At 42.7% G+C, this 27,966-nt stretch overlaps 1 protein-coding gene across 1 annotated transcript in view; it reads left to right on the top strand.

Moving 5' to 3' along the window:
• The first annotated feature begins 7,122 nt into the window (after window positions 1-7,122).
• The window catches only part of LOC139751281 (uncharacterized), a 224,838-nt gene continuing 203,994 nt past the window's right edge, over window positions 7,123-27,966 (top strand). Inside the window, exon 1 of the mRNA XM_071666597.1 lies at window positions 7,123-7,539. The gene's annotated coding sequence lies outside the window, so the exon portion shown is untranslated. The remainder of the gene's footprint in view (window positions 7,540-27,966) is intronic.

Genomic DNA, 27,966 nt, shown 5'->3' on the forward strand with positions numbered 1-27,966 from the left:
GCAAAGGGGATAAGAGTGAGTGCTCAAATTACAGAGGTATAAGTTTGTTGAGTATTCCTGGTAAATTATATGGGAGAGTATTGATTGAGAGGGTGAAGGCATGTACAGAGCATCAGATTGGGGAAGAGCAGTGTGGTTTCAGAAGTGGTAGAGGATGTGTGGATCAGGTGTTTGCTTTGAAGAATGTATGTGAGAAATACTTAGAAAAGCAAATGGATTTGTATGTAGCATTTATGGATCTGGAGAAGGCATATGATAGAGTTGATAGAGATGCTCTGTGGAAGGTATTAAGAATATATGGTGTGGGAGGCAAGTTGTTAGAAGCAGTGAAAAGTTTTTATCGAGGATGTAAGGCATGTGTACGTGTAGGAAGAGAGGAAAGTGATTGGTTCTCAGTGAATGTTGGTTTGCGGCAGGGGTGTGTGATGTCTCCATGGTTGTTTAATTTGTTTATGGATGGGGTTGTTAGGGAGGTAAATGCAAGAGTCTTGGAAAGAGGGGCAAGTATGAAGTCTGTTGGGGATGAGAGAGCTTGGGAAGTGAGTCAGTTGTTGTTCGCTGATGATACAGCGCTGGTGGCGGATTCATGTGAGAAACTGCAGAAGCTGGTGACGGAGTTTGGTAAAGTGTGTGGAAGAAGAAAGTTAAGAGTAAATGTGAATAAGAGCAAGGTTATTAGGTACAGTAGGGTTGAGGGTCAAGTCAATTGGGAGGTGAGTTTGAATGGAGAAAAACTGGAGGAAGTGAAGTGTTTTAGATATCTGGGAGTGGATCTGTCAGCGGATGGAACCATGGAAGCGGAAGTGGATCATAGGGTGGGGGAGGGGGCGAAAATTTTGGGAGCCTTGAAAAATGTGTGGAAGTCGAGAACATTATCCCGGAAAGCAAAAATGGGTATGTTTGAAGGAATAGTAGTTCCAACAATGTTGTATGGTTGCGAGGCGTGGGCTATGGATAGAGTTGTGCGCAGGAGGATGGATGTGCTGGAAATGAGATGTTTGAGGACAATGTGTGGTGTGAGGTGGTTTGATCGAGTAAGTAACGTAAGGGTAAGAGAGATGTGTGGAAATAAAAAGAGCGTGGTTGAGAGAGCAGAAGAGGGTGTTTTGAAATGGTTTGGGCACATGGAGAGAATGAGTGAGGAAAGATTGACCAAGAGGATATATGTGTCGGAGGTGGAGGGAACGAGGAGAAGAGGGAGACCAAATTGGAGGTGGAAAGATGGAGTGAAAAGGATTTTGTGTGATCGGGGCCTGAACATGCAGGAGGGTGAAAGGAGGGCAAGGAATAGAGTGAATTGGAGCGATGTGGTATACAGGGGTTGACGTGCTGTCAGTGGATTGAATCAAGGCATGTGAAGCGTCCGGGGTAAACCATGGAAAGCTGTGTAGGTATGTATATTTGCGTGTGTGGACGTGTGTATATACATGTGTATGGGGGTGGGTTGGGCCATTTCTTTCGTCTGTTTCCTTGCGCTACCTCGCAAACGCGGGAGACAGCGACAAAGTATAAAAAAAAAAAAAAAAAAAAAAAAAATGTATTAAGTGTATGAGATGACATGGCAATATGGTTAAAGGTATAAATGGAGAGGTCTGAAAGATATGGAAAAATTTATTTAATTAGCTGTATGTGTTTTAAGTGTATGAGGGTGGATTTATGATGTAACATTAGTCTTTCTAGAAGAATTAACTTAGAGTGTAAAGTCGAACAAAAAGTAGGATTCATAATTGTCCGGAGTCGTTTGTTCGTTCACTTAAGATGTACATAGAGAATCTGGAAATTGTCTTAGAGGCTGTATGTACTAGATCCACCTTGTGTAGATGTATACAAGTGTAAGGGCGATAGATGTATAGATAGAACAAAATGTTCAGATATCTATGAATTGTTCAGTCTTTTATTGATGATTTGTGTGAATTTGGCAGCAGTTTTAGAGCATTTGTAGGTTATAGGAATATGGTAGCTATCAAGAATATTAAGTGTGATCCTACTACTGTCATTATTGTGAGTTTAGAAAATGTGTTTGTAAACTGCAATTTCATATAAAGCCTAAGTTTGAGCACATTGTGTCAAGGGATACCTTCAAACACAATATGAGGAGAATGGTATCATATTATCCATCTCTGCATTAGTTACCATATTTTGCTTGCTCTGATTGTCCTTGGTATATTGATACAGGTATCTTCAAGTGAAGCAGCATAATTTTCATTGATATTGACGTGTTTATCAAAGTTATGAAGAGAATTGGGTATGTTGAATATGTTTTAACTGTTAACAGTTGGCTTTCAATTGACATGTCTGTGAAGATGAACTCTAGTTATTAAGTGTATTACAGTATATCCCTATTTATATGGGGTGGAATACATGTAATGTTGAGTTCACTCACTCACATCATTAGCTTGTGTCTGGTTTTCCAAAAGTGAACATGGACAGTAAGTGCTTCCTACAAGAAACCTTTCACTTTGTATAGGAAGGTTTGTTGTCAGTCTGATGCCTCACTTTCAATTATACTTAATTTAGGAACCCTGTCACTGCTACAGTTGTTATTAGTTTGATAGATTTGCTGATTTCAAATTTCATTTATATGTATTAATCTAATGTCATTTATGTTTATGGTTCTTACACAGTTAGAAAGTTCAGTATGGGGCCAATCTCCCACCACTTTGATGAGATCTGCAGTTATGGATGACCATATATCCAGGAATCTGAAATATTTCTATAATCTCAAGCTAACAGCATTGGGAATATGGATGTTATATTAACAAGGTGAGCACTTTGTTGAGTCATCATTTTGATAATTCAGGGATCTTTTTTTTTTTTCTTTCTTTTTTTTTTTTCATACTATTCGCCAGGGATCTGTTGTAATGATTTCAGGAAAGAATGTTATCATTCACTATAAAGGTAATCTTGAAGAATATGGAAATGTGAGTTTTCATTGTTAAGATTTAGATTATTGTAAATGTTGTTGATAAGTACAAGTTTGTGTCCAGAACTTGATATGCCGAAAGTTCATCCATCTATCTCTTTATATTACTGATGCCCATTCCTATGGTAACTCCCTCAAGGTGATGACCACAGCAAGAGTCTCCAGCACTGATGAACTCCAGTGTCACTTCTTAGGCTTTAGTGCCTCACCATTATTAACAGAGGGCAACTCTAGTATGGTGCTTCGAGAGGCGCCTACTTAATGTTCCTGATTATTTATACCTAATGTTCCTGCCTGAATTTCCAACTTACTACCAGTACCAGATGCTCCTGCCTGTGTTCCTACCTACTTCTGCCTAACGTTTCTACCGAAAGCTCCTGCCTAATTTTCCGACCTCCTCCTTCTAATTGATGTTTCTTCTGTTTTGCCAAAAGGTTTGGGTAGTGCATAACGCTTACTGTAAGAAAATCGAGAGTTATGAAGAATAAGTTGTGTGAGTTAAGTGTTGCCAAATGTTTTGTGTGACAGAGAGATTGTATGTTTGTGGACGGGATGCCAACTATCCATGTGTAGTAGGTGTGGTAGAAAGAATATGACTGCCACATGGGTCAGAGGAGAGCAGATATTGACATCCACTGAAGTGCTGGCTCACTAAGCAGCCGTCACTAACTCTCGTGATACCCGGGTCGGTTGTACCTCCTTGGTCAGTGGCTATCAGGAGAACATAGATTATGAAATGATTAATACTACGAAACGTAGCTGACAACAGTAATCCCTTAGCATCATCTACAAACAATTCGACCTCTGTTCCCTAAACAATGTCTCGCTTGCTTAAATTTATTTGTCAGTAGTAGATCTAAGAAAGCTACAAACTGTACTCGGTTCTAGCAAGACATGATGGTTGTAGCACTCTGTTTGAAGAAAGGAATGACTTGCCTCGCAGGTGACCTGCTTTTGTTGTCTTCGGTACGAGATGAAAGCTGAATGGGAGTTGAAGGAAAGAGTTTTCAAAAGTTCCTTTCCTGAATGGCCTCAGAGTAGGCAGGAGTGATTGAACCATGGACTTTATGAAGAGATAATCACAGAGGAAGAGGGGATGTATGCACTCCATACCGTCTTTGATAAACTCAACAACCATACGCTCAAAAGACAAAAACATCGCTTGAGGAGGGGAAATGATCCACAAGGAAAAAATAGAAATGCAAGTTAGTCCAGTCGGCGCTATGATGACAATATTAGTCTTTAGTCGTGGTAAGAGCGGCGAAGTGTGGTAAGTAGTGTACAAAATTTTATTTAGATGAATCGTTTGGCGACAAAATTATGTACCTCTAGTGTGAAGGACTCGTGAAATGCAAGTCATGATCGCCTTGGTTTCAGACATGGTTAATAATTTGCTCCAGATTAACACTAAATGGGAGAATGTAAGGGTACGGAAACCCTGCCATGTATGTTGGATGTAATCACTAAGTTGGGAATATGCCTTGGCTTATTGGTTGTTAATTAGACTCGAATAAAGAGTTTGTAGAATTAAGAGAGCGCTAAGTAGAACAGAAACGATAAAGGGCAATTGGTTGTCAGAAATAAATCGGGTAACGTCAAAGCCTGAAGAAATTAGCCCTGCATTTAGAAACAGTGATACTGGTAAGACCACTAGGAAAAACGACCAGTCTTACACAATTTACAGAATGAAACAAGGTATTTTACAGCTGACTCTATGTGGAAGTACATGGGAAAAAGATGACACGAATCTTGATGGTCTGTGACGAACTTATCTCCTTGGTGACCTATAATGTGTTAGCAGCGGAATGATAGGTTTTGTATAGAAAGTATGAGTTTCCATTGGGTCATGATAATAGATGCTGAGTTTCCATGCTAAGCTGTATATTTATAGGCATACATAACGTAGTTAACAGTGCTAATAAGAGCAAGATATCTGCTTATCCGCGGTTTTGTAATCACTTGTTCGCTCTTCATCTACATAAGTGTCTCTTGGTATTTCAGAGTATGGAAACGAGGCTTTCTGAGAACAAAGCTTTATTTTATTGACTGTATGCCCTTTAATTGTTGGTTAATTTATTCAATTATTCCTCAAATGAATGTCTCATTTGCGCAGTTCATACAACTTGACCACATTTTCAGTGAGTGTGGGTGGAGTCTTGAGGACCTGGCTTAGTTGATCTAGAAAGTCGTTGACCGCCAAAGCGATTTAGCCTCTTCCTTCTGGTATAGGATCACCTGCGTGGCTGATGATTCACCGGGGATTCTGGGAATATGCGGAGGATAAACTTTGAATGGAGTGACGCAAGGGATGCGGGCAGGTAAGCAGATGGTGGGGTTTAGGGTGGGGGACCCCCGTCCCTTATTAGTTACGCTCTGAGGTGGGAGGGAGGAAGAGCCGAAGGGGTGCGCTCAGGTAGGGATGGAGGGGTGAGGGGGTGCCTTCCCGTGCGGTGGTAAGTAGGGGAGCGAGTCGTCGTAGTGGTACGCTCGCGTAAGCAGGGAGGTGTTACGAGCATGAGGGACATATTATGGTAAAGAAAATGTGGGAGCCAAGGGAGAAGAGATCGTAAGGGAGATGCAGCGGAGCATGGGATAGGGGCTTGGGGGTGTTGGTTTGAGGTGCCAGTCTAGGGAAGTAGGAAAGAAGAAAGAACCATAACTAAATGATGGCAGTGTAGCAGGATGTGATGACTCCAAGACTGAGGACCTGATGAAGCCATCTCAACAACTATATATATATATATATATATATATATATATATATATATATATATATATATATATATATTGTCCTGGGCCAGGTAGCCGTTTTAGTGACCATCCCCTAGAGGTGGGTGAACAGCTGGGTTGACTGTGGACCGACTGCCGTAACCAGGATTCGAACCTATGCGCTCGACCCTGGACGGCCCGTTGAATGTGTCACGGTCAGGAAAGGTAACCGCTACACCACGGAAGTGGCCTGTAATCGTAATTATTTGCTTTAATTATCGATGACTGGATTTTATTACTATGGCGATTATTGATTAAAGTGACAGTGCAGTATTAAAGCTGTCCTTGTTTTAAATGCTGCTCTTAAAATTACAAAAGGTATGACGATAGACGGCATTTTCTTATAAAGTTATTAGATACATTGTTTTAGAACGAAATCATTTCATTTAATGTCCTTGGAGTAGGGTAAGAAAATAAATACCTTTTTTGAGGGGATGAGGTAATTATAGCACTACTGTCCTCCCCACAACACCGGAATTCTTTATTTGATTAACATTTTTGCCTCAAAAGCTTGTGTCTACGAGTGAGCCATAACTAGCATTATATTACTGTATGTGGACTTACAAATCCATCATGGATTACAGAAAACAAGATGGTATTATCACCCACAATTTATATTTACTGCATTAGCCAGATGTTCAGTCCCACTTATGTCGGTCGGTAAAATTGTGTTAGTTGTATTTACCATATCTTTTAGTATGTTGCACATAATCCACTTTACCTTAATTTTTCCAGTACAAGAATCCAGGCTTTTTACGACAGCCTTGTGTTGCGTAGTCTATGTTTTTTCCCCAGTATAATGTGTTTATTGCCTTATTAGTTTGATAGCAATACCGTCAATTATTTTTCTTACTCTTAATTGCCTCATATGATTTTTGAAATGTACAGTTTTGTTACTTCGAAAATATAAAGTAAGTTCGCAATAATAAAGTTATTATAATTATGAAAACATTTTCGCGCTGTATTGACCTTTGAAGATTAAGACGCAAAAGAAGTCGTCGAATCTTTATCTTTGTGAGTAATGCTTACAATATGGGTGTTCATAACAAAACGTAGTAAGAGATCATGGTATTAAAAATGTCTGTAGAGCCTCAGCGTGGATCTCGGACTCTGTGTCTTCAAATCATTAAACCATTTTATGTTGATTTGGCATATAGGTATAAACTGTTTCATGGTTAAAGAAGGAAGTTGAGATCACTACTACTCATGCTTGAAGCGGTGATGTCTTGTCCTTCGCGCTGTCCTATTTGGTATCACAATATACAGTTGACAACCAGCAGAAAACTAGAGACATCTGTTAAGAAAATATGGAGGTACGTCCTAAAGTTCCCAGTTAGTATAATTACAGCGAAGTATCTCGTACCAATGATCCCGATTGGTCCATTAATCCATTGTTGGTGCGGTCAAGCCAGCCTCCGAGGAGTGAACTTGTCAGTTGCCTGCCGACCGCAGTGGAGTGAGCAAGGGTGTATGTCTCTCCGCCCACGGTCTCGCCTCACTGAAGGAAAACTTCGTAGTGTTCATTCTTATTCCGCTATTGTTGGATGCTAGAGTATATCACGTTCGATTTTTGTTTAGAAGTGTAATGGCCTCTAGATTGTATTTGTCACAGATTTATATGGATATGTGAATTGACCGTTGTACCAGAGAAACGAGATTTACAGTGAAATCGAAAGTTCGCACAGAAAACGGATCATTATAGAACCTTCAGTGAAAGACATGAAAACATTTCACTGATTTTATATTGATTGCTTCAGTGTCACGGCATTCTGTATATCAGGATTCTTAAGAAATGAGTGAACTAGGATTTGTCAACGAGCTAGTGCGAGAGTGAAACATCTCAAGAGGTAGGTAGCAACAGTTCCACGTAGTCTTGCACGTGTGCACCTTTCATAAATATTCTTTGCTCTCCTTCAAATGACAGATACTCGAACGATCATTAGGGATAGTTTTCACGTTACAGATCTTTACATAGACATAAAACTTTCCATCACCCCAAAATTGAATATACTTTGCCTCAATTCTTCAATATCATGTCAGCGGTAAATTTTGGCTATTTTATAAGATTATTCTTAATGGTTTTTTTTATAATATTATTTTTAATGGTCCAAGTACCCCCTCATTCATGCCTGTTTATAGTGTTTCGTATGTAACAAGCAGAACTAAGAGTTGCTCCAAACTTTAACAAGTAAACAAAAGAACCCTTTAATCAGGACTTTAAATTTGGCCCTAATAAAGCAACTACAAATGATTATGAAGTTTAGTCAAATTGTTTATGTGTATTACAGGTATTGCAGCACTTACGTAGTGCAGTTAATCTCTTGTACTTTCTAGATTTAGAATTGAACTTGTTTCTTTTGGTGTTTTTTGTATCATGGACCAACTAACACTTACTTAGCTTTCAGTAGAAATTTGAATAGTAGAGAGAACAAGTGACAAAGAGAAATAGATATAAACCTGTTTCATTCAGCAGGAAAAGAGATTTGAAAAAAAAAAATGTTCGTTTGTGGATTTCTTTCTCGTGAATTTGAAGTCACAACACAAAGGGGTTTTGTCACCTGTTGTTTAGAGTTCCCACCTTGTCTTGGTACCTTAGGCGATCGCGTACTTGACGTAATGGGAGGGTAATCCTGCTCCAATGAAGCGGGTTTCACTGGGCGTGTTCGAGTTCCACCAAAGTTATTCCTTATAGCGGTTTTGTTGGACTCCGCCTGGAAGTGGTAGTACCGCGAGTTCGAGAAGCCACCTCCTCCGGGAGGCTATATTGTTGCCAGTAGACGTAAGCTTGATCGAGGGCTAGGCTTACCCCGCTCCTACGTGAAGCGCAACCTCGAAGTCGCAGGAGCCACATGAAGGGGTTCTTGGAGTTATAATAATGATGACAATGATAATAATAACAATAGTATTCCACTGAGATTTGAAGAAAAATGTCTTCAAGTTGCCAGCTAACCTACCCTTCCCGACCTGTTCCCTGCGGTGGAACGTCTGCCTAACGATGGATTTCACAAGTGTCGTTTGACTTTTATAAATTGTTTACCAACTGTCTGTAAATCAGAGTTGCTGCTGTGCTTAAGGTTGAAGTACTTCCTATTCATTTGTTATTCACCTTTTAAATGCTCTTTACACATTGATAATTGGCACCCTTGTATCACTCCTGATAATGAAGCTAATCTTTAACTCGCCTAAAGTTATTCATAATGTATTTTTTTTTGGGGGGGGGGGGGGGGGATTAGGTGAGAAGGAGAAAGATGGTGAACTGTAAAAGTGTTGATGGTGAACCTTTCTTGTCATTGTGAATCAGTTGTAAGACTGATTAATGAATAAGAATAACAAACACGAAATCTTGAAAATTCTCGAACCGGAGCACTCATTGTCATACAGACAAACGTCATTCGAAACAATAAATGACCTGAATGAATCATGGCGCTGCATTCATTGCTGTTTACCGTACCTTTGTGAACCAAATTTACTAAGAATGCAGAATGATTGAGCGAACTCCTTCTCAGTTGAGAAAGTTATATAGGCAAGTGCAAAATTAATCCCAGAAATTTGAAATTACCCCTTGAGAACGACGGTATGATCCTTGGATATGACGCCTCATCCTATTTGCAGTGACCCTTAATGTTTTAAGTCGCAGACCAGGATGGATACATTACCCGTATCGTAGCTTCAACTGGGGGGGGGGGGGGGTCGTACTCTTGCTTAAGATTCGTGTTCAGAGGGTCGTAATGACCGCCGTGCTCCTGGATCGTCGTATCACAGCGCACAAGGGACTACGTACCACCGTACTCGAGTCGTACCCTCGTGCTCAACAGCCGTACCGTTGTGTTCAAGAGTCGTCGTGCTCAGGAGGTTAATCTTTCAGTGCTTTTTCTCCCTCCGTCACAAGCAGGAGTGGCTAGCTGTTTCAACACCTTTTCACCGTGGCTTCTCACAACCCCCACCCCGTGTCTTTCAGTCCGGTTATTTTTGTCTCGGCCTAACGTTCACGGTACAGATGCTCTGAAAGCGCCAATGTCCTGCCGATAGAGACCCTCAGAACTATGACACAATAGCTGCGATGACTGGGCACAATTATTCGTTGCGAGGCCATGCGAACAATGGAGGAAGGAAAATCGTTAGTAGATAAAATGGGACTTTTAATATTAGATACATGAGTACAGTACAAACTACAGTTGTATGTGTAGGTGATCTAGAAGGATTGATGCTCTGTGTTTGTTGAGGATCCTATGGTATCCCTTTATTTATAAATTATATTATCCTCATCAAGGGTATGGGCTTGGCTGCATATACGTTTAGGCCATAAGCTATACATTGAAGGGTATGTCTATGCTTAGGCGTCTAGACTAACTGTACCTTCTAAACTTTGAACTAAGACTTCGAACATGTGCCATGCATGAAATTACATTCACCTCCCTTCACACATTTCTTTGAATGTAGTATTTTTTACATATGTTTCCATGTGCATGTTGGGGGAGAGAAATCCGTCATAGTTGGTGTAAAAACTGCCAATCAGTGGCAGTATTAGTGGCCGGATACCAGACTTGACCAGCTGACAATCTGTTTAGCAAGAGCTGCAAGATAACTGGAAGTAACTAGGATATTATGAAGGATTAGATTTTGACATTATGAGGGAACGAGACTGTTTTGTTTCTATGATGTGTAAGAAAGTGAAATAGATGTATGCTTATCTGATGCGTGTGAATTGGATCACATTATCGACTGTTTCTACTTTAATGTAAACTGCAAACTAGCAAGTTTTTGAAACAAAGATAGACCAGGTAGTTTACAAACTATCAAGTGAATAGGAACTACGTTAACATAGGGTTGCTGGTGAGGCTACCAGGGTGAGGAGAGTTTGCACGCATTATAGTCCATTATTCTACACTTGGCAACTCGAACTCTCGCTCTCGTTGGAGCCACCCCTAAGTGATATTGTATTTTATTTACGTTCTTCGCCTTAAACATATATTTTCATGATAACTGGCTTGAGCGTATCACAGTTAATCATAGTGCCTTGTCTATGTAAAGTGATGGGGTACAGTTGTAACTTGAGTATAGACTGCGCAGCCATGAGACGCTGAATTTCCGTGTATCGCGTGTGATGTATGATGTATGGTAGGGAAAGTGGTGTATCGTGTGACAGACCAGTAGCCCAGGTAACAAAGAATTAGTTATTCTAGAATTACTTTCGTTGCCCTTGTGGGATATGAAGTTTTATACGGATCCGTTTAAGCAAATCCCACAATTACTGGACTTTGAATTACAAAACTAAGCTGGTCTGAACGAAGATTTTACTGGCAAAAGTATCACTACCAAATACGTCAAACTACCACTTGGGAGTTTCCAGCAAAGTTATGAAAGATAAGGGAAAAGGATGGCTCATGGCATCACTTACCCTAGTTACTCTGGGAGCAAGTCGGCCATTAAAGGCAACCATGTGTACTGGGGGTTACCTGGCTTTGGTGGACTCGACACAAGTATTGATTGCTTACGGGTACTAGTCGATCCCACGTGTGGGGAGGGTGGGCTTGTGTACTAACCTGTCCGGCCAGCAGGTTGGTGGTGCTGCCGAATACTTCTGATAACTGGACTTTGTGGGGGTGGGGTGGAGACGATTGAGTGTAGAAAAATACACCCACCATGTTCCTCTAGGCTTAACTTTGTATCTAATTTAGCAAAAGCCTTGTGGAACGGTTGTGAAGGGTGGAAGTGTTTCTATCGTTGGGGTGGAGTGTGTCTTTGCTATGCACTGCTCTGAGCTTGCTTGATCATACTATTATCAAGGCGCTAAGCAGATTATTGGCAGTTTTTGTAATGCATGGGTCATAATGTCAACTCGTGTTGGGATAGAGGGAATAAAAACAAATTGTAAGGATATATATCAATGTATTAAATCCCTTCATGTGCCTTATATAGTTTTACGGGGAGTGGAATTTTTTTCAGATCAGGGACATCATTTTAGCGGTATAACTGAGTGAAAATATGACGGTTTGAAAGGCTGATCGTTGGTTGTAATTGTGGGTTGTGGGTTGAGGGTGTGCGCGTGGTGGCTGGCGGGGAGCGAGGACGGTGTGAGTGGGGGGTTGGTTGGGCTGCCTGGCTTCCCAAGGTGAACGGCGTGATCAATAAACTCGACTAGTCAAAAGCACTGAACAGAGAATTGCCGGAAAAAAAGTTTTAATCTAACTGGGACTCGATTGAGGTAGATTTAAAGAGGATTTAAACCTTCCTTGTCAATGCTCGAATTTGGAATTAGGTGTTGTTGGCTAGGACTGAATAAAAATTGAACGTGAGCAGTGTTTTGACCTGTAAACAAAAGTACCAACGGAATTATGGCTTGTTTCTGGATCCCTAGAGCCAGTTTGTCCCAGGGGCTTGAGGTACGTAGAAAGCAGTAAATGAGGGATGCTATTATATTGTTTGCTGAGTTTTATCAGTACTTTCCATACATTTTAAAAGCAGTGACATACGTTTTATCGACCACACTGATGATACCAGAAGCGTAAATTCCTTTTGGAACTATGGATCCTCTTGCTGTGCATTCCAAAGGAATTTAAGTATCTGAAATAGTAGTGTCCCGTTTGTAATATGAAAAAAACAAGTTTCTCATGTTTCCTAGACTGACAGATAACACTGAGCCGAGCAAACGAGCGAAAAGGTCTTTAAGAAGGGATGTTCACAAGTCTGAAGTTTGCGAACATTACGTAAACCGTAGAATCAACCGATTTACATTTGAAGTTACCCGTGACTCTTACCACAACTAAGCAATAGCCAAAGAAGAAAAGACTATGAGCAACTCATTCCGGAAACGGGGCAGAAATTAGATATGGTGGACGATCAGGACAAAGCCCGGGGATTCGGGCCTGAGAATAGGAAAGATGGAGCAAATTATCTTTGTCCGTCGCCAAGGGCTATGGCTGCCTGGGGGTGCAGGGGAAAATTTCGTTGAGGTGGCAGGGGATTTTTCGATCATATGGGGCAAATGAATGTGTTGTGGTTTTGATAACGAGCTCTTTTATGATTTCGATGTTTATATCATGAATGAGACACTGTGTTTTACCGAGGTCGCTTCATTCAGAGTAAAAGCTTATCGTAATGAGTATATGTAGATATGATTCATTCCTAACTCTATGTCCAGTTTCTCGTGAAAGAAAATGCGGTACGTTTATTCACTGGTGGTAATGGGAGGGACAGGCCTCGGCTGCGGTGTACGGATGTGGTCAGTGGGCCAATGTACGGAAAGAGGTTGCCGACAGGTGGCTGCTAGTGTTTGTATTTTTTTCCCCCCCAATCGCATGATCTCAAGTTACTCGTCTTGTTTAATAAATATTGATATCGTAACCCTTTGAGCGCAACGGTCGCACCGTTGTGCATGAGAGGTATAAAGATGTGTTCGGAAGAGATGCACTCTTACGAAATTCTCTTCTGTGAAGGGATTTTTTTTTTTTTTATTATTCTGCCAGTAGACGTGATTGACTTTTTAAATCGCTGTCCCTCGATCATAGGTAATACACTCATCTTCCCACGTGTTCATGCTGGGAATAGAAATATGGTTTGAGACCGAATGCTTCCCAAGCAACCTCCACGCCACTCGCCCAAAACTACATCTTCAGCCGCTGGGTAATAAGTCAGGGGACGCGCGAGCTGGGTGAGGATGGGTGAGGTGGGGGAGTTAGGTTGTAGGTGGGTTTTTAGGAGGAGGGATGGTTGGGATGGGGGTAGGGGGGGGGGTAGCCAGGTGCACCCACCCATGTCTTCCGGTCATCGGGACGTGAAAACCCTCACCAGCCGGAAACCTGCACGTGCTCTCTCTCCGTGCCGTCTCGAGACTGCAAGTTGGCTGGTGAAGGATGTGGGTGGTAGTGGTGGTGGTTCTGGGACCGTGAGGGCGTCGGGGGTTGGGGAGTTTGGGGGTGAGTGGTGGGTTTCATGTTGGGAGCAGGATCGCTGGTGATGGAGCGTGGATGGTCTCGAAAGGAACCCCTTGAGGAGTAGTTTGTGTGAACATCAGTGGCTTTACCCCTTCTCAGGGGGACGCTGTGCAGTAGATGAACACCCTGTCATCGTTTGGCCACGACGGTGCGAACCTTTCTTACTTAAGGTGTTCAGTCAACAGAGATAAGGACGGCTTTCAATATGGTGAAACACAGACTTGCGTGAAGGCTCTTATTTATCAGCCAAGTTTCGTCGAGAGTGTGGGAATACTCCCAACCTGACACAGGAGGGTGTAAGCAGGAAGAAGAGGATTCACGTTCCATTTAGGAGACATTTCGTAGCTCTCCCAGAGTTCGAGTCCAAGTTCTCACGGTCTTCATTAGCCGGGCTTTTTCATTATAGAAATAATTGTTTTTTAGTCGTACTAGATAAGCTGGAAAATAGTATGGAAATCGAAAATTGAAAAGATACCGCGATGCGAGAATGCAAACACAGAAACGGCAACCAATAAGTTTGCTCTGGAAACCGTTGGGCAGCACTTGTATTTCTTGTTTCCAGATCTCTGTAAAGTTCTACACACTTAGGCTCCTCATATGTGATCTATGACGGAGTGAGCAAGGCGATATCTCGAAGGCAACGTCTATTTACCAATTCTGTGTCGGAATCCTTAGCTTGATTGAGGGTATTGAGTCAAATAAGCTGTATAACCTTGTCCCAAAGGAATTCTGCATAGAACAGTGTCCAGTACGAGAGGTGGTGTTCAGGGACAAGGGAAGAAAGAAGAAATTAATGGTTCTATCCCGGGGCCATGTCAGCGTGGAGGCAGGGGGAGGGCGTGGCCGGTTTAGTGTCGGGAGTCGGCTGCGCGTGGGCGGGCGGCAGACGGCGTCAGTCTTTACCCAGGATGAACGCTGTTTTACCACTCCACCTGGTAACATTTTCACACCAGATACAACTTATGGTTAAACTTATGGGACTGACAAGAAGAAATGATAATGCTTTAGATAAGTGGCAGAACAGTCTTTGAAAGTTTGGTGTCCGAGATAAACCGTACTGGGGGAAAAAACGCGGTTCGTGGGCAGGCGCGTTTCAAAAGAACGGTTTAACGGTTACATCGGCTAGCATCGTCTTCGCGTCCACTTAATTTTCACAACACTACACTTCCATCACGTACTCTAAAATCATCATTTGTTCACATTATACCGCTATCAGATACTTTAAACGATCTCTTAAGTAAGGTGGATACAGCATATGAATGATGAAAAGAGATCTCAAAATTTTGTACTTCATATACGTAAAATCCGGCATAATACGACTGGCTGATGATGATGATGGTAATGGCCACAGCTGCTGCTGTGCAGGCGTATACAGGGGTCATGCAAATGTTCCACCTCACCCCATGCAAACCCCACCGCTGCCTCAACTCGCTTCAAGGCCCCTTCTTTCGTTCTTCTTATGTTTGTGAAAACAGTCGATACTAAAGGAGAGAACACATACATTATAGATACCTCCTTGCCCACTTTGAAATATATTCCGCAGAAAATATATGATGCATTTACTAATGCAGTGGTGTTCCTGTAGTATTAAACATTTAAAGTATGAAGCCGATCAGCAGTTCAGTATGCATGTAATTTATTCATATTGTGTGTTGAGGGATGTAGAGTTTTATCTTGCTTGTAGTTATTTGTACTGCAAGAGTTCTGCATTCGTGGGACCCTATCCCATGTAACTTTTCTACTTTTTATACTTCTGTATACTGTCAGCGTTCACTGTGTCAGTGAACTACAGGGAGAGCGGGGATAAACATTTTTGATCCTATATTTTTTTCTGTATGAGTCCCTAAGACCTAACTTGTTCTCGCTGCTTCAACTAATTCCACGTTTTTAGTAGGTTAGATTTTACCTCGTGCAGACATGTGGCTAATTAGATATTCAGAAAAGGTTGCTGGTTGCTTGCAGTGTAGTGAATAAAATCTTGGTCACACGACTGGCTATCCCAAACCTACCAGGTTTAGTTGCCATTTTTAAAGAGGCATACGGAATTTTCCTGTGGCTACCTTCCGTTGCAGCATCTTCTTTTGATGTTATTGGTATTGATTAATTATTTTGAAATGTATTGTCTTCCAGTACTTTTGCATTTTCTAAATGTGTTAGAAAGGGAGTAAAACAGTTTGACTTACTGAAAGGTTACAGTGCGTTCAGTGTCACAAAGTTTGCCTTCCAACGAAGCTTCTGCTCTGCCGGAGGCACAAAAGGATAAAATGTTTGCGATTATAATCTATGAAAGAATTCATCCCCATTCACTGGTAGCTGCTGTATGATGGAAGAAGAGGGGTATGATCCCTTGGTAGGACAGTGCGACGCTAACACAAAGATACGACCTTTCGGTATGATGGCTTGAATTTTTGTCAACGGCCAGGCTATCAGATCCAAGCGTCATGGTGAAGAAGTTTCTGTCTTTAAAAGATACAGTCATTGAGGCTTGAAATAAGAGGAATATAATGAAATAAAGTTCGACGTGCCAAAGTTGTGGAATTAAAGGACATTGAGGTATAGACTGGTGGAACAAAGTACGCTGCAGGAGTCGTCTGCATGCAAGAGCAAGCAGAGAGGTTGTAGTTCCCGCATACTAACGAGCGGAAGCGCCGCGCCGGCGTGGTAGCGTCTTCAGGTCAGGTCCGGCAGAGGATGTGTTGGTCGCATCGTTACACTGGTAATGGCGCCAGGCTGCCCGGTTTCCGCTGGCTTCACTGGCTTCGACTGTTTATGTTTGCCTTTTTGCTGTTTCACGTGTAAATTGATATATATATATATATATATATATATATATATATATATATATATATATATATATATATATATATATATATGTTTTTAATGGAACAATGAATGACGTGTATTGGGTAAAAATTCTTGTTATAAATGACTGGTGTAGATGACCGTTGATGATGTCAGCGTGATATTTCAAGCTGTGGTTTTTCGGTACATTTATTTAAGATTCATGTGCTAGCATTAGCAGTATTTGGTACTGTGCTGAAGACCTTGCAGTCAAGTTATAGGTAATGATATTTCATCGCAAAATCGATTTTAGAGTAATGTTTTATGTTCTCATGACATATTCTATCCTCTGGAACATTCGCAGTAATGAGGACCTAGAATTGTTTTAGGGAAACCTCGCCTACTTAGATTTTACAGAGACCGTTAAAGTTGTCTTGCCAGACGCTGATTGTGACGAAGGTATGAGGTGCAGATCATGCGTCTGGGGCTCAACTGCCGCCACGTCCAGGTGGCCCCGGGGTTCGGTACCCAGCTGTTAGGGAGTAGGGTGGGGTGAGGTGAGGGTTGGGGGGTGGGGTAAGAGGAGTAAGGGAAGAGAGTGGCGGGACGGCGGCGGGGGAGGAATGGAGGGGATGGGGACGGAAATGCCTCTGGGAAGCAACAGTGTCGCATGAGTTTTGAGGTTCACCGTGAACGTGTGTGCGGGGAAAACTCCTTGGCAAGCGGGCAAGGTTAGGTTTTCGGTGGGTTGGGGGTGGAGGAACTCAATGACTGCAGGGTAAAAGTGCATTGCTTTATTATTTTATGATTACTTTTTTCCTCTTCCTCTCTTACTTCTTCATATCGTTCTTCTTTTCTTCTTCCTTTCCTTCTTCATCTTTCGTTGTGTAGCAGCTACTGTTGAATAGGTTTGAATTCTTTCATAGATTATATATATATATATATATAATTTTTTATGTAATTTTTTCTGGAGTGTACTCGTAAGGTGAAATGGTGTTTAAAGCTCGATCACGAAGCAATTACCTTACCGTTACTTTAAAAGTCAAATTTCTGTATGAGAAATTAGATTATTTCGAAGAACAAAGGAAACTCGTCTTTGTGACGATTTAGACTTTTATTTTCTTGTTATACCTGCTCTCCATCCCCTGCCTCAGCGAGGTAGGACCAAGAACAGACAACTGAGCCATGGAGGAAAGTCCTCTCTTGGTTCCTATATCGTTCCGCTCTTTTGAAATGTTGATGCAAGACGTTAAGATTGGCAACTCCTGGCTGCCACCTATCTTGGTCGCCGTATTTATACTTTTTAATGCACCACCCCCCCACTAGATATAGAAACTGGGTTAAAGATAACTGAAAGTTAGATGATATGTTGAGGTATGAGAGGAGGAAGGAATGATCGGCTACTGAATCCCATAGCTTGGGGTAACATTGTGTAACATTTTTTTTTTTTCTCGTTATGTTGATAGGCGAAGCTTCAGTTGTTTAAGGCCAGACTATGTTAGAGATGGTTAACGTTGCTGTACACATGGAAATTGTCCATCATTTCTCGTATGATATTTGTTCCTCTGGCCTCGAACTCGTTGGGCATATCGTTGGTACAATCCTGGTTAAGGATTGTAGTATCGTGCTGCTCTAAAGTCGTACCATCGTGCCCAAGGATCGTAACATCGTTCTCAAGCAACGTACCGTCGTGTTCGAGAAGCAGAACGTAGTGCCCAAGGGTCGAACTGTCGTACTACAGCGTCGCACCGTCATGCCGAAGGACCGTACCGTCGTACTGAAGCCTCGCACCGTCATGCCTGGTCAGTGGTCGTACCGTCGTCATACTGAAGCATCGCACCGTCGTGCCTGCTCAGTAGCCGTACCGTCGTCGTACTGAAGCATCGCACCGTCGTGCCTGCTCAGTAGTCGTACCGTCGTCGTACTGAAGCATCACACCGTCGTGCCTGCTCAGTAGTCGTACCGTCGTCGTACTGAAGCATCGCACCGTCGTGCCTGCTCGGTGGTCGTACCGTCGTCGTACTGAAGCATCGCACCGTCGTGCCTGCTCGGTGGTCGTACCGTCGTCGTACTGAAGCATCGCACCGTCGTGCCTGCTCGGTGGTCGTACCGTCGTCGTACTGAAGGCGTTAACCTCGAGCTTCGTCGTAAATTTTCGTCTTGCTCAACTTGCGATTGAAAACACGCAAGTGGTACTGGAAAGTGATGAATCATGCGGGCTCTGATCAGGTTCCTCGACACAAGAAACGGGTAAATACCCCTGTTTATGTTGAGCCCGGCCAGTGTTGCAAAAGAATATCACTATTTCTTTCAATACTTTGAGTATATGTGAAATGATATGAGTTCATTTCATTCTTTTCGTATTTTTTTTTTTCTCTTCAGCCTAGAATAGTGTGTTTCGAGGAGAGAGTTTTTAACATTCGTGCAGCCTCGTCTCTTAACCTTGTCTATATATGTTCCACGTCTTTACTACCATATGTGTACACACACACACACACACACACACACACACACACACACACACCAACCCAGTTATCGATTAGCCCCGAGAGGAGGATGAACACCTGGGTTGTGTGTCGGTCGACTGCCTAACCCAGGATTCGAACCCATACGGGCTAGACGCCGGGCGGACCCGTTCTGATTCATGGTCAGTAACGCTAGACCACTACACTATGGAGGCCCGCCTGTGTGTGTGTGTGTGTGTGTGTGTGTGTGGGCGCAAGCCACATGTGATTATCCAGAGTTACAGGAATGGTCTTACGTGTCATCACAAGTGACTGGCATTCGACCACCAGTCCCCTGCTGGTTTATGTCGTTTGGGTGCAACTGAGACTTCCTTTTTTTTTTTTTTCTTTACTAGGGTACGCACACATCTCTCAGCACGTACAGATCGTAACTGCGATACGGAAAAAAAAGAGGCGAGGAATTTTTGCCTTGTAGAACCGCATCTCATTTTACCACACACGAGCCATCTGGTTCGGTCGGAAGGGATTTGGAAGCGATTGGTCGATTACATTCGCTGCGGTATACACATGGTGCTGAAGGATTGAAGAATAAATGAGATATATTTATGTGTATTCGTAACTCATGATGAGGATCAGAAACCCTTTGCTGTATATCATAACTTTTGCGGTGTTGTTCGTTTGTGCATTGACGTGATTTTATTATTTGATGAAGATATTAGAGTATTTATTAAACGTTTTATTCGTCTGTTCTTGGCGCTACCTTTCTAACGCGGGAAATAGCAATCAAGTACGATATATATATATATATATATATATATATATATATATATATATATATATATATATATATATATATATAATTATGTGTGTGTGTGTGTGTGTGTGTGTGTGTGAGCAGACTTACGGAGCCTTGGCATTAGATGTGGCATATGACAGAGCAAGCAGAACAACAATGATGTGAGAGCTAAGATGAGGTAAGCCATAGGAGAACACAAAGGCGCACACACACACACACAGACACACACACACACACACACACACACACACACACTTGAGGAATGGTCTACATTGGCTTAAAAATAATCGGGATGCATTTCTGCATAGGCATTGGGAGGGATCCTGACGCCTGCGCAGCAAGCCAGCACTTCAGTGGCTGTCATGTTCCCGTTCCTGGCCCCGGGATTAGTGTCTTTTCCTTCTGCCTCACATACATAGGGGTTGCCGGCATCCAGGCCAGAAACACACACACACTATGTGGAGGGGAAGGTTGTAAGGGTGTGTGTGTGGGGGGTGTTGTTGTTGCTGTTGTACTGGTGGTGTCAAAATTTCCAGGAGAGGATCAGTCGTCTGTCCCTCCCTCCAGCTGGCCTTAACTTCCCTCAGTCACCGATGGTCCGTGCAGGAAATGGATTGAGGTCTGTGGGCATCTGCGTTTCGTAATGGTCTTGACTAAGACGGTAGACAGGCCCCCAAATTTAGTTAGGGGGGGGGGGGGAGGTGTCCAGGTATTTCCTGTGTCGCAAAGTTAGAATAGATAAGCGTTTGAGCTGGATGGTATTTGATGGCACTTGCGTGCACACAGACACACCCACTCACACACACACACACACACACACACACACACACACACACACATACTTACGATAATTTCTCATTCTTAGATATTTTGTCATTAGTTATACGTATATAAACATACCAGATAAAGTCCCTGTTGAGGTAGCATGTATGAGAGTCCCTTGCCTTTTTAACGGTGTTCCTTAGAGTATACCTCAACATGTATATTTCCCTTTGCTTTATACATGTGGTGATGGGAAGACACGTTGTCAAAAGAAATGGGAGAGATATGGGGGGTGACCTTACTTGACCTGGTTCTGGGAGTAATATGAGGGGTGACCTTACTTGGCCTCGTTCTGGGAGTAATATGAGGGGTGACCTTACTTGGCCTGGTTCTGGGAATAATATGAGGGTTGGTGACCTTACTTGGCCTAGTTCTAAGAGAAGAATAAGTGGTGACCTTTTTACTCGACCTGGTTCCTTCAGCTGAGAGTTCTGGAGAGCAATTCTTATTTTCGTACTAAGGTGAATATTAGTTAGTCATCCTTTCAGTACGACGGTAAGACCCTTGAGCACGACGGTACGACCCTTGAGCACGACGATGCGACCCTTACGACCCTTGAGCACGACGATGCGACCTTTGAGCACGAAGGTACGACCCTTAACCACGACGTTACGACCCTTGAGCACGACGGTGCGACCCTTGAGCACGTCATGCTCAAGGATCGTTCCGTCGTGCTCAAGGATCATTCCGTCGTGCTCAAGGATCGTTCCGTCGTGCTCAAGGATCATTCCGTCGTGCTCAAGGATCAAAACCGTCGTGCTCAAGAGATTAAAAACAAGACATGATGGGGTTGGCCAAGTTTTTTTTTTACCAGTTCCTCGGGGTAAACCACTTTGCTGGTTTGTCTACCAAAACATGGTATACCGTAAACACTACTGGCTGCCTTTATCTTTTGCAAGTGTGGGCATTTTACAAGAGATGAACTGCTTTGTAAATGTAGTGGACTGTTTACTTAAGAACGACTACTTAAACTCTTTGAGCAGGACGACTTAATCCTTGGGTATGACTACTTAAACTCTTTGAGCAGGACGACTTAATCCTTGGGTATGACTACTTAAACTCTTTGAGTAGGACGACTTAACCCTTGAGTACGGCGACTTGGCCCTTGAATACGACGACTTAACCCATGGGTACGGCGACTTAACCCTTGAGTACGACGACTTAACCCTTTAAGTGCAACGGCTCAACCTCTTGAGTACGACAACTTAACCTCTTAAGTACGACGACTCAACCCCTTGAGTACGACTTCTCAGTTTGGCTTTATGGAGTGTTTACAGGGGTTAATTTTGATTTACAGAAGGTTTATTTTTGTTTTAGGGAGTGTTTTACTTTGATTTACAGTTTTAGTTTGCTTTATTGAGGTTTATTTTGCTTTATAAGTTTATTATGCTTTGTGTGGTTTAATTTGGTGTACAGATTTACATTTTGCTTTATCATACCTTACGATGCTGTGTTATCGTACATGTTGATATCATCTTTGACGAGGTTGTGATATCGTACCGGTGTTATCATACATTACGAGGCTGGGTTACCATACTTTACGAGGATATGATTTCATATCTTTGTTATCATACTTGGTTATGATATCGTACCTGTGGTATGTTATTATGTTTGAGGAGGCGATGAAATCGTACATTTGTTACGCTATCATACTTTATGAGGCTATGTTATCGTACCTGCGTTACGTTATCGTACTTATCGAGGCTATGATATCGTGTCTTACTATGTCACCATACTTTACGAGGCTGTGTTATCGTGCCCGTGTTGCGTTTATCGTACCTTGCGAGGTCTGGTCACCGCGTTCGTTCGAGTATTTACAAGGGTGACATTAAGCAACCTTTTGAAAGAGCAAGTTATCTTTACGTGTCTCGCATGATGATTGTCTTGGAAATTTATAGGAAGAGAGAGAGAGAGAGAGAGAGAGAGAGAGAGAGAGAGAGAGAGAGAGAGAGAGAGAGAGAGAGAGAGAATTGATTTTAAAAGGGTAAAGTCTCGTGTTCCGGGGTTACAGAAGAGACTTGTTGCTCTCTTGTATTTTCAAGGATGTATTGACATACTAGATAATGGAGATTTCTCTTGTTTCTGTGAGTGATTGCTTTTGTATTATTTCGGTGATATTGACATATTAGATAATGGAGATTTCTCTTGTTTCTGTGAGTGATTGCTTTTGTTATTTCGTGTTGAGGTTTGATTATTGACATTACACTGGACTGTTACCCTACTGTGTTCTTAAATCTGCTTCTCTACTTCCATCTCACAGACATTCTAAAGTGGTCGTCCACTCCTGTTCCATTCTACTTCCATTCCACAGACGTGCTGTAGTCGTCTTCCACTCCCATTCCACTTGACTTCCATTCCACAGACAGTCTTCAATCGTTTCCCACTCCCATTCCACTCTACTTCCATTCCACAGACGTGCTGTAGTCGTCTTCCACTCCCATTCCACTTGACTTCCATTCCACAGACAGTCTTCAATCGTTTCCCACTCCCATTCCACTCTACTTCCATTCCACAGACGTGCTGTAGTCGTCTTCCACTCCCATTCCACTTAACGTCCATTCCACAGACAGTCTTCAGTCGTTTCCCACTCCCATTCCACTCTGTTGCCATTCCACTGGCGTTTCTTAGCGTGCTTCCTTTCCCACCGTATTTTTCCCCATTTCAACCATAAGACCGTTCAAGGTCGCTATGTTCATTATTGCCATTATTCCATAATACTTCCGCTCTGAGCATTATATCCGTTCTCCAATTACTGTCATTGTCCATCTGGTCTTATGATCACATAGGCATTATTTTAGATTTTTTTTGATAAACTCATTTCACTTCAGTTATGGGTTCTGCTCCGTGACTGGTAGGGAGAGAGAGAGAGAGAGAGAGAGAGAGAGAGAGAGAGAGAGAGGAAAAGTTGTGGTGATAGGCGGCGGAAAGGGAGATTGGGAGAGGAGAGAGTAGTAACCGGGAGTGGTGAGAGTTGAGAGGAGGACGGGTTGAGAGTGAGAGGTGGAGGAGCCGAGGAAGGGTGAGAGTAAGGAGTGACAGAGGGTCGGACACAGGATGGGAAGAGGGAACGGAAGGTGAAGGGAGTAAGTGTAGGAAAATCAGTGACGGACGTTGAGTGAGGGGAGGGAAGGGGGTTAGTTATAGAAGGTGTGTGGGGGGGAATGTGAGGGGAAGGAAGGTGAGAATCATGAAAGTGATGAAGTGAAAGTGAGAGAGAGGGAAGGGGGGGGAGAGAGAGAGAAAGGCGTTGGAAAGGGAGTGGGTGAGGAGGGGGTGGTGGTGAAGAAGATAGGAAAGAAAGGACGAAGAAGAAGAAGAAGAAGAAGAAGGAGAGAGAGAGAGAGAGAGAGAGAGAGAGAGAGAGAGAGAGAGAGAGAGAGAGAGAGAGAGAGAGAGAGAGAGAGAGATGGAAAAGGATGGAAAAAAAGAGAGAGTTAGAATGGATAGGGATAGCGAACGTAGGTGATCATGTGGTAAAATGAATAACTAAAGAATGGTAAAGAAATGAAGAAGAATGGTGTGAATGTGAAAGGAGTGAAAGAAAGTGAAGTCCGCGATACTGAAGGAACGGGACAGTGAAGGACGTGGAGGGAAGGGAGAGTGAAAGTAGATGAGATGTCAAGAAAAAAGAAGGTTCAGGGGAAGAAGGGAGAGGTGTGGCCGAGAATTAGGGGAAGGAGGGAGAGGTGTGGCCAAGGGTGCTGTAGGTCCACCAGCATTTTTGCTATACGTGCAGGAGCACCCTGGTGCCTCTCTCTCTCTCTCTCTCTCTCTCTCTCTCTCTCTCTCTCTCTCTCTCTCTCTCTCTCTCTCCTAACGCTTGGAGACTACCCCTTTCACGCCAGATGGACAAGCCTCATTAGAACCTCATCTCGCTCGGGAAACACACGTCCGCCGTGATGGCAGAGTGTGTGGCTGGGGGGATGAATGCTGTGTGCCAGGCTTTTGTGAGGGAGAGATTGAACATTTCTTTGTACGTGTCGATCTTGCTCAGTCACTGGACGTTTTGAACGTAAGTTCATCGGAGAACAATTTATGGCATAGATTATTCTGCAAAAAATATTCCTAAATCATATATATATATATATATATATATATATATATATATATATGTATATATATATATATATATATATATATATATATATATATATATATATATATATATATATATATATATCTTTTGCTACTGGAAAACGTAGATTCTCACCTTGTAATTCACTATATAACTTACAGTCTTTTATCCAGATGGTGAATTTACCTGAGGAAATTAAAATGTCAGAGTGGTAGATCTCTCGTTCGTGCATAAATCCCTTTCGTAATGGACCAGTAACTGTGCTAACCACATCATTCTTTTAGGTAATACAGAATTATAGGAATATATATATATATATATATATATATATATATATATATATATATATATATATATATATATATATATATATATATATTTATATATCTGTCTAGCATTACGTTTATTTTGCAGCTGTTCGCCGGAATGATAATAATGTCAGTGATCTGTATATATATATATATATATATATATATATATATATATATATATATATATATATATATATATATATATATATATATATCTTGGCAAGGGTTTTGCGTATGTGTGTTCGAGGGGGAAATGTATTCATGTGGATTTGAGGAGCGTGGCGACACGACCATTTTGAGCACGACGGAACCGTTACCCCTTTGAGCACGATGGTACCACTCTCGAACACGACGGGACGACCTTTGGGTATGATGACCTGGTCGTTGACCTGACGTAAGGGTCGTGGTTCACAGTCGTACTTTCTTAGGTAAAGGATCCTACCATTGTGTTCATTAGGGTCGTGTTTTCGTGTTCAAGGGTTGTGTATATATATATATATATATATATATATATATATATATATATATATATATATATATATATATATATATATATATCTTTCTTTCTTTCATACTATTCGCCATTTCCCGCATTAGCGAGGTAGCGTTGAGAACAGAGGACTGGGCCCTTGAGGGAATATCCTCACCTGGGCCCCTTCTCTGTTCCCTCTTTTGGAAAATTAAAAAAAAAAGTGAGAGGGGAGGATTTCCAGCCCCCCGCTCCCTCCTCTTTTAGTCGCCTTCTACGACACGCAGGGAATACGTGGGAAGTATTCTTTCTCCCCTATCCCCAGGGATATATATATATATATATATATTGATTGTTGGTGGACACTATAAACATGAAGGTGTTATACAGTGGCTGGGTACATGACAGCGTGTGATATATACACGTATTCCACTCCTACAGCATTAGCGGGGTCACTGTACTTACCTGTTGGGGTCAGTGGTCAGCTTCGTAAGGTCATGACCGTGTTTAGTAGAGGCGGTCGCCCGTGACCTGAGGCCTTACGTCATACGTTGATGACCTTGCACAACCCCCTCCCCCCCCTTCTACCCACCTACAGCCTGGCACTTTTTGGTGTTGGTGTTGTAAATGTGAACTTAACTTTGCCATGACATGACGTAAGTGAGATGACGTGAAGGGGTGGGGGAATATTTTCTTATAATCCATCGAACACGAGGGTACGACCCTCTCGGACGATGATACGACCCTTAGGTATGATGGACGTGGCCTTTGACCTTACCTTTCCGTAAGAGTCAATGTCAAGAGTTCAGGTTGACCTCCGTCTCTCACACCCAAGGAATCGTACCGTTGTGGTCAAGGAGTGGATCCTCTTGTGTTTCAGCGGTCGTACCGTCGTGCTCTAGGGTCGTACCCTCGTGATCAAAGGTCGTACCTTCGTGATCAAAGGTCGTACCCTCGTGATCAAAGGTCGTTCCCTCGTGATCAAAGGTCGTACCCTCGTGATCAAAGGTCGTACCGTCGTGCTCTAGGGTCGTACCCTCGTGATCAAAGGTCGTTCCCTCGTGATCAAAGGTCGTACCCACGTGATCAAAGGTCGTACCTTCGTGATCAAAGGTCGTACTCTCGTGATCAAAGGTCGTACCTTCGTGATCAAAGGTCGTACCCACGTGATCAAAGGTCGTACCTTCGTGATCAAAGGTCGTACCCACGTGATCAAAGGTCGTACCCACGTGATCAAAGGTCGTACCCACGTGATCAAAGGTCGTACCCTCGTGATCAAAGGTCGTACCCACGTGATCAAAGGTCGTACCTTCGTGATCAAAGGTCGTACCTTCGTGATCAAAGGTCGTACCCTCGTGGTCAAAGGTCGTACCCTCGTGGTCAAAGGTCGTACCCACGTGATCAAAGGTCGTACCTTCGTGATCAAAGGTCGTACCCACGTGATCAAAGGTCGTACCTTCGTGATCAAAGGTCGTACCCTCGTGGTCAAAGGTCGTACCCACGTGATCAAAGGTCGTACCCTCGTGGTCAGAGGTCGTACCCACGTGGTCAAAGGTCGTACCCACGTGATCAAAGGTCGTACCTTCGTGATCAAAGGTCGTATTCTCTTGCTCGAGGGATTAACGTTGAAAGAGATGACTTCCACCTGTTGCAGTGTGTGTGTGTGTGTGTGTGTGTGTGTGTGTGTGTGTGTGTGTGTGTGTTGATTTATCGTTTTACCTGCTTTTGCATGCTTGGAGGAAGTTTCGCATCTCGTAACCTTTCTCTACTGTTTAATGACATTTTTTAAAACGTCTTCTTCTTCAACATTTAACGCCTTTCTGATTATCTTTTCCCGTAGTGTAAAAGTAATTGTTGGCCGTGATGCCAGCGTATATTTTTTCTTCCCGTCCACTTAAAAGAAAAAGAGGTACGAATCTTTGTGTCTTCCACTCCCTTAGTACCAACCCCACTTCTGTGGAGTTTTCAAAGAACGTATCCATTGGGCCCATCGCGCGTTCTGTGCAACACCCCATTTGTACAGAGGGTCAGACACCAGTTGCAATTTAGTCAGCATTGGAACTACATTCCTCCTGACCACCAAGTAACGAAACATCCAGAAAAGATCAAAAACGTAAACGTCTGTATTTTCTTGAAGATAAAGGATTTAAGTAAACGTAATTGGGATTGGAATCACCTAAGTTAGATCGTAGAGTATCGAAGTGTTCATGTCTCGCGTCTCCCCTTGGGATTCCTGCCCATAATTCTCTCTCTCTCTCTCTCTCTCTCTCTCTCTCTCTCTCTCTCTCTCTCTCTCTCTCTCTCTCTCTCTCTCAGCAATCCAGTACTGCTCTTGATGGTGTTGGATTCCCTGTGTGTCTTTTGGTCCTCCTCGAGCCGCTGCTCAGACTCGTTCTCTCGTTTTCGTGCCGGGGTTTTCATCGTGATCCCATTTGTGACCGTTCCCTCCCACTTATACCATTCAGCCCTTGACATATAAGCTCTTTACTTTTCCAATAGCTCTTCCTTCTGACACCTTATAATCTGGGTGATCCGTTATATAACAGGTAGTATGTCCTTTGTACTATGTCTTGCCGTGATGGAGTGAAGAAATAGTTGGATCTAAGACTGCGATGGACAGT

Source organism: Panulirus ornatus, chromosome 11, assembly GCF_036320965.1.
Source record: "Panulirus ornatus isolate Po-2019 chromosome 11, ASM3632096v1, whole genome shotgun sequence".
Lineage (NCBI taxonomy): Eukaryota > Metazoa > Arthropoda > Malacostraca > Decapoda > Palinuridae > Panulirus > Panulirus ornatus.